The following is a 7610-nucleotide window of genomic DNA, read 5'->3' on the forward strand; positions in this document are numbered from 1 at the left end:
CTTGCAACCACTATTTTGATAGTTACTAAGTCAAATGCAGAATTTTGGGTTGTGAATTATTCGACCCGTTTACCATTTTGTCAAATGCAAGTTCGTTGTTCCTTTTTAAAAGTTTTAGAACTTACAAGTTGGTATCAGAGCCTAGGTTTGAGAGATTCGAGTAAATTATGATGCTCGAACTCAAACCAAGAGATCTTGTGGAAGTGTGTTCGTTCCAAGCACCACGCAAGTAAGTAATTTAAGGATTTCATACTTGTAGACAGAAATGGGAATGGGTTATGGTTTAGTTACTAGTATGACATGTGTTTGGATGATAATGGGTGCGATGGAAGGCTTCGGGACTGCCCAGGACCGTTTCGGGTTGGAAAAGGGGGCTGGAAATGAAAGTTTTTGGCTAATCAGCGTTTGCACACCAGGAAGCCCGTCGGCGACGGCCTATATGCCGTCGGCGACGGCACCCTCCCACCCGACGGCTTATACTCCTGCCTACGGGCAAAATGTGGCGACGGGGTTTTCCCGAGCCCGTCGGCGACGCACCCAGTGCCGTCGGCGACGGGTCCCCCTTAATTGTTTTGCTGAAATTGTTTGTTTATCATGTTAAGGCCCTTAATTCGATTATGGCATTCGTTAAACATAAGGAACGCCCCGAATCGACTATGAAACTAATAAATTCAAGATAGCTAGCATGTTTTAATAATGAACGTGCGAAAGAATGAGGAGTTCTTACATACGAATGGATAAAGTAAGTGACACATTAAGAATGTTTATAAAGAAGGATTGGATGGGTTCACGACTCGTGAAAATGAACTATTGAGAACAAATGATATATATATATAGAAAGATGAGGAGGATGAAAGTAACAATGATTAATATGAATGTTTAAATTGTAGATGGCAAGTGGAGGAAATACGGATACCACAGAACGTATAACTCGAAACGAGTTAAACAAGATGATTTCGGATGAAGTAACGAAGGCATTTGATGCAAACGTTTCCAAGCTAGCACAAGAAGTGGAGGGCCAAGTACTAAGTACGGTGGAGAATATGATCACGAGCAAAGTGGATGAATTGAAGGAAATGATAACCGGGATTCAAGGCAAGAAGGAAGCAAGACGGTGCACCTACAAGGATTTCATGGCATGTAAGCCTGCAACTTATAATGGGGAAATTGATCCCATCGAATGCCAAAGATGGATAGCTAACATGGAGGGGGTGTTCATTCGAAGTCATTGCGACAAGGAAGATCAAGTCATGTTTGCCACGGGGCAACTTTTACGAAGGGCTAAAGATTGGTGGGACTCGTATAGTAAGGAGATCGGAGAGAATCGAGTTCAAACTTTGACTTGGCAAGAATTCAAACAACCTTTTGTTAAGTACCGTTGTCCACAATCAGCTGTGGATCGAATCCAGGAAGACTTTCTCCGACTCCGACAAAAAGATGAATCAGTCAATGAGATCACGAACACCTTCCTTGATCAACTGAAGTTTTGTGAAGAAATAGTTGGAACGGAGAGGAAGAAGATTATCCGTTATCATGGCATGCTTAAGGCTGAAATTCGGGAGTTCATAACTCCTTCTAAATGTGAAACTTTGGACGAGATCATTGATTTAGCAAGGGATAGGGAAATTGAGATAAAGAGGCAAGATGAACGTGGGGAGAAAAGGCAAGCCGAGAAGGGGGCAACACAAGGCTCTTCTAAGAAGCCCAAAACGCATGATCAAGGAAAGAAAGAAGCTTCCAAAGGGGGGTTTCCACGATGTAAGACATGTGGAAAACCCCATTCGGGTGAATGTTTATTGGGAAGGAAGGGGTGTTACAACTGCGGACAAGAAGGGCATCCGTACTATAACTGTCCGAATCCCAAGAGGGTGTGCTACAATTGTAACGAATCGGGCCATGTGAAAGCTGAATGCCCAAAGCTCAAACAAGGGGTGAAGAAGGAGGGAAAGAAAGAAGAACCCGCGAAAGCTAAGGGAAGAATGTTCCAAATCTCCACGGAAGAAGCAAGGGCTCACCCGAATGTGGTCTCATGTATCTATATGATAAACTCTATACCCACTTATATATTATTCGATACCGGAGCTAGTAGATCATTCATTTCTAGTGAGTTTGCACGTTTCCCTTTATTCACGATAGAAAGAATGTGTACACCTCTCGAAGTAGAAATTGCCGATTGTAAGAGTTACCTTTTGCACGAAATATGTAGAGGTTGTAGAATCACTATAGATGATGAAGATTTTGATATTGATTTGATTCCCATGGTTTTGGGAGAATTTAAAGTAGTGGTAGGCATGGATTGGTTATCCCGTTATCACGCGGAAATTTTATGCGAAAACAAAATTATTCATGTGACATCTCCTAAAAGGAAACGGGTAACCATTCATGGGGAAAGGGAAGTAGGGGCAAAATTTTGTACTATCTTAGAAGCAATTAAGTACGTGAGGAATGGAAGTAAAGCATTTTTAGCCTATGTTGTCGATACCAAATTAGGAGCTTTAAAAATTGAAGATACTAAGATAGTGAATGAATACCCGGATGTATTTCCGGACGAATTGCCGGGACTTCCACCCGAGCGGGAAGTCGAGTTTCGTATCGAATTAGAACCAAATGCCAAACCGGTAGCCAAAGCCCCTTACCGGTTGGCACCCACGGAAGTACGGGAATTAATGGTCCAATTACAAGAACTTCTTGACAAAGGTTTCATACGCCCTAGCGTGTCCCCGTGGGGAGCGCCTGTTTTGTTCGTTAAAAAGAAGGATGGGTCGATGAGAATGTGCATCGACTATCGTGAACTTAACAAACTCACGGTAAAGAACCGATACCCACTTCCGAGAATAGATGATCTCTTTGATCAAATACAAGGGGCAAGTTGGTTCTCAAAAATCGACTTGCGATCGGGCTACCATCAAGTACGATTAAGGGAAGAGGATGTACCTAAGACTGCGTTCAGAACTCGCTACGGACATTACGAATTCCTGGTAATGTCATTCGAGTTAACTAACGCTCCGGCCGCTTTTATGGATCTAATGAATAGGGTATGCCGAAATATGTTAGATCAGTTCGTCATAGTGTTTATTGACGACATTTTAGTATACTCTCGTAGCGAGTCTGAACATGCAAGTCATTTACGTCAGGTACTCGAGACGCTTCGAAAGGAAAGATTATATGCTAAGTTTTCTAAGTGTGCGTTTTGGCTTAGGGAAGTGCAGTTTTTAGGACACGTAATTAACGAAAAGGGAATTTTGGTGGATCCCTCTAAGGTGGAAGCCGTGATGAAATGGGTACCCCCGAAGAATGTTAGTGAAGTAAGAAGTTTCCTAGGTCTAGCCGGCTATTATCGGAGGTTTATCCAAGACTTCTCCAAAATAGCCCTTCCTTTAACTAAACTGACAAAGAAAGAAGAAAGGTTCGAATGGAATGATGATCAACAGAAAGCTTTCCGAATGTTAAAGGAGAAATTGTTAAGTTCTCCCGTATTAACACTACCAGAGGGAACGGAAGACTTAGTTGTATACGCGGACGCATCCCATCAAGGGTTGGGTTGTGTCTTGATGCAACGAGGCAAGGTTATTGCCTATGCTTCAAGATAACTAAAGCAACATGAAATTAACTATCCAACCCACGATCTCGAACTGGCGGCGGTAGTGTTTGCCTTAAAAATCTGGAGGCATTATTTGTATGGAACAAAGTGCACAATTTATTCGGTCCACAAAAGCCTTAAATACTTCTTCGAGCAGAAAGATCTTAATATGAGGCAACGGAGATGGTTGGAATTGATTAAAGATTATGACTGTGACATTCTTTACCATCCGGGTAAAGCTAATGTTGTGGCGGATGCACTTAGTCGGAAGGAATACCCACCACCTATTCGAGTGAAATCAATGAGAATGATAGTTACCCCAAACCTTCTTGAAACAATACGCGAGGCGCAAGATAAGTCCTTAAATGTTGGTGATCCAAAAAGTGAAAGAACGAAAGGGTTTGAAAATGAATTTGAAGTAAACGCAAGTGGGTTAAGGACGAGGTTTGCACGGATTTGGATACCGCGACACTGTGAGGCGAAGACCTTATTATTGGAAGAAGCACACAAGTCCCGTTACTCGGTTCATCCGGGAGCCACGAAAATGTACCGAGATTTGAAAGAAAATTTTTGGTGGCCGGGAATGAAACGCGACATTGTTAAGTATGTATCTAAATGCTTGACATGTTCCCAAGTTAAGGCGGAACATCAAAAACCATACGGGAAATTGCAACCCTTAGAAATTCCGGTATGGAAATGGGAAAATGTAGCCATGGACCTTGTAACTAAACTGCCGAAGACAAAGAAAGGGCATGACGCAATATGGGTCATTGTCGACCGCCTTACTAAAAACGCCCATTTTCTATCCATTCGGGAGACTTTTTCCTCGGAAAGGTTAGCGGAAATTTATGTGAATGAGATTGTTTCTCGCCACGGTGTACCGGTGTCTATTGTTTCAGACCGGGATACGCGATTCACCTCCCGTTACTGGCGAAAATTTCATGAAGGAATGGGTACCCAATTGCATGTGAGTACCGCATACCACCCACAAACGGATGGCCAATCCGAACGAACGATTCAAACTCTCTTAGACATGTTGAGAGCGTGCGTGATGGATTTCGGGGGAAACTGGGATGAACATTTGCCATTAGTGGAATTTTCGTATAATAATAGCTACCAAAGTAGCATACAAATGGCGCCATATGAGATGTTGTATGGGAGAAGGTGTAGAACCCCTGTTTGTTGGGGAGAAGTAGGACAAAGAGAACTCGCACCGAATGATGTGGTGGCGATAACTAATGAAAAGATCGACGTCGTACGGGCTCGATTAAAAGCGGCGCAAGACCGACAAAAGTCCTATGCGGATAAAAGAAGACGCCCTATTGAGTTTCAAGTGGGGGACCGAGTGTTCCTGAAAGTATCCCCGTGGAAAGGCATAATCCGATTTCGTAAGCGAGGAAAGTTGGGTCCCCGATATATTGGACCGTTCGAGATTTTAGCTCGAGTTGGAAAGGTAGCCTACCGGTTAAGGTTACCTCCCTCCTTAGAGGGGATTCACAATACCTTCCATGTGTCACAATTGCGGAAATGTTTAACAGATGAAACGGCTCATGTACCTCTTGAAGACATCGAGATAGACGAGAAAATGAATTACATAGAAAGGCCGGTAGCCATAAGGGATTCCAAGATAAAGACTCTTCGCAACAAAGAAATTAAGCAAGTATTGGTCCAATGGCAACACAGAAAGGGGTCGGATCTCACTTGGGAAGTGGAGGATGAGATGAGAAGATTCTACCCGTCTTTGTTTGGTACGTAATCGGGTTTCGGGGACGAAACCTATTTTAAGGAGGGTGGACTTGTAACGCCCCGGATTTAATTATGAGTCTGCATATTTATATTACTAAAACATGTTTTAGGAAATAACTAGTAAGTGAGTCTAGTTAGAAAGTGAATTAAAATTTTTAGTTAAGAGAAACAAGTTATGGCCATTTAAAAAAAAATAAGTATGTCAACATAAGGGGTGGAATATGTAAATAGTGAAAAAATAATTTACTAAACATAAAAGAAACACACCACCCACACATATGAGGTGTGGGTGTGTCGCCTGGAACAAGGAGAAAAGAAGGGAAAACCCTCTTGTTCAACAAATCAGTAAAATTGAAAGGGAAATCAGAGTCTGATCGAATGCATGAACACTAATCCTTGATCACTTAAGAATTTCCTACATAAGGTATGTCGAAATTTATGATTTAATGATCATGTATGGAATGGGTTTTTGGTGAAACTTGAAGTTCATATGAAATTAGTATAAGTATGTGTTAGAAATTCCATATGGAACTTGAATTATGCTTGAATTCGACCTAATTGATAGTTAAAGGTAAAAACCCACTTAGAATTTGGGTAGTAGTGACTTGTAACATGAGGTTATGATGTAGATTAGCACAAAAGATTATACATGATGATGTTCTTGATAAAATGTCACCTTCGAAATCGGATTAGGATGAGGGTTGCATGAGATTTCAATTAAAATGGATGTTCTTGATGATTTAGACATGAATTAGCTAAGTTATGCAAATAATACTTGTACACTATGCTTAATTAATAGTATGCACGCCAAGTGTTCGTTAAAATGCTTGAATGATATAATCGGATGATTTTACAAGATAAATGACTAGAATTGGGAAATTGTCGCTTGTAGTAAGAGTATGTTTAAAAACGGAATGAAGAGAATGACATGAACCTAAAGTATGTGATTTGAATTGTAGGAATCAAGGAAGAAAGCTTGAGTCGTTCCGGGTCACAAACAAACAACGACAAAGGTAAGTTCCTTTACTTACGAAATGTTATTAGTTGCACAATCATATGTAATATCCTTTTTCATGTTGAGATTGTATACTAGTAATGAGTTAGTTGAAAACGAAGTATGGTATGAACATGGATTGAATGATATGAAGTGATATAAATCAAGTTGAGAAATTTATGTTTGGAAGGAGTTATGATCATTCTCTCGTTGTTGGCTAGTATGTTGTTGTCGAATAAATTTATTTCTAAATTGTCTAATGGTTTGGTTGAATGTAGGTAAATCCCATTGTTAAGGGCGCTACTTGGATCGAACACAAGCATGATGCACGCTTCCGTGAAGAAACTAGTCATGGTCAAAACTTTTGTAAATGTTTTTCTTTTGTTCTAAACGGGTCTTTTGTAAGTTTTATAATCCGATAGTCGTAGATGTTGAACTTGTAGATGAAAGATTAAACTAGTTGTTTATGTAATGTTTGGGTTAAAAACTCTTGCAACCACTATTTTGATAGTTACTAAGTCAAATGCAGAATTTTGGGTTGTGAATTATTCGACCCGTTTACCATTTTGTCAAATGCAAGTTCGTTGTTCCTTTTTAAAAGTTTTAGAACTTACATAAAGCCATGTTTACCTCTTTGCATTTAGACAGCTCAATAACTAAACTTTGATTGTGACTGTGAACCTGTTCGGATTCCAGTTTCAAATCTGCACACATATTGCATACACTAGGATTAGGAGTATCAGAATTTACCTGACTTGACGAGGCTGAGACATTTGCCATAAAGGCAGTATGATAAGAAAAAGATCCGTTTTCAGAAAAGAACTTCTTCATTTCCTTTGATGCGACAGCAGCCTTCTTGATCTATTCTGATGCTTTAACTCCTCAGCTTCCTTCAATAAATCATCAACATCAGAATTATAACCACCCGAATTTGAGCTTTCTTCATCCGAACTCCCGCTATAACCCGAGCTATCATCACTTTCAGAAAACTCTTCTTTGTGAACGTGCTTGATGTGATTGATGATCTTTGCATAACATGCGCTTCCTCCTCTTTCTTGATCACCATCTCCAAACTGTACTGACCAGTTACATCCTTCATCAGCTTGAACGACTAGAGCCCGATTGGTGTTTGATGGCCCAGACTGGTCTCGGTTGGTGGTGTTGTTCACAGCTACTATCCCTCTTTCACGGTTACCTTGATTTGCGTTGGAAGTACTTGTCTGACTTCGGAAGGGATTTTGGTTTCCTTGTTTGCTCGGTCGAGTGCACTCCCGTTTGAAGTGACCCTTT

The 7610-nt window shown here is 40.8% G+C and overlaps 1 long non-coding RNA gene across 1 annotated transcript; it reads left to right on the top strand.

Moving 5' to 3' along the window:
* Window positions 1-5619: 5619 nt before the first annotated feature.
* On the top strand, window positions 5620-6809 carry LOC118484955. Its single transcript, XR_004875209.1, has 3 exons — window positions 5620-5750; window positions 6286-6339; window positions 6599-6809. It is a non-coding gene; the product is annotated as an uncharacterized LOC118484955 (long non-coding RNA).
* Window positions 6810-7610: the final 801 nt, after the last annotated feature.

Source organism: Helianthus annuus, chromosome 12 (genome assembly GCF_002127325.2).
Source record: "Helianthus annuus cultivar XRQ/B chromosome 12, HanXRQr2.0-SUNRISE, whole genome shotgun sequence".
NCBI lineage: Eukaryota > Viridiplantae > Streptophyta > Magnoliopsida > Asterales > Asteraceae > Helianthus > Helianthus annuus.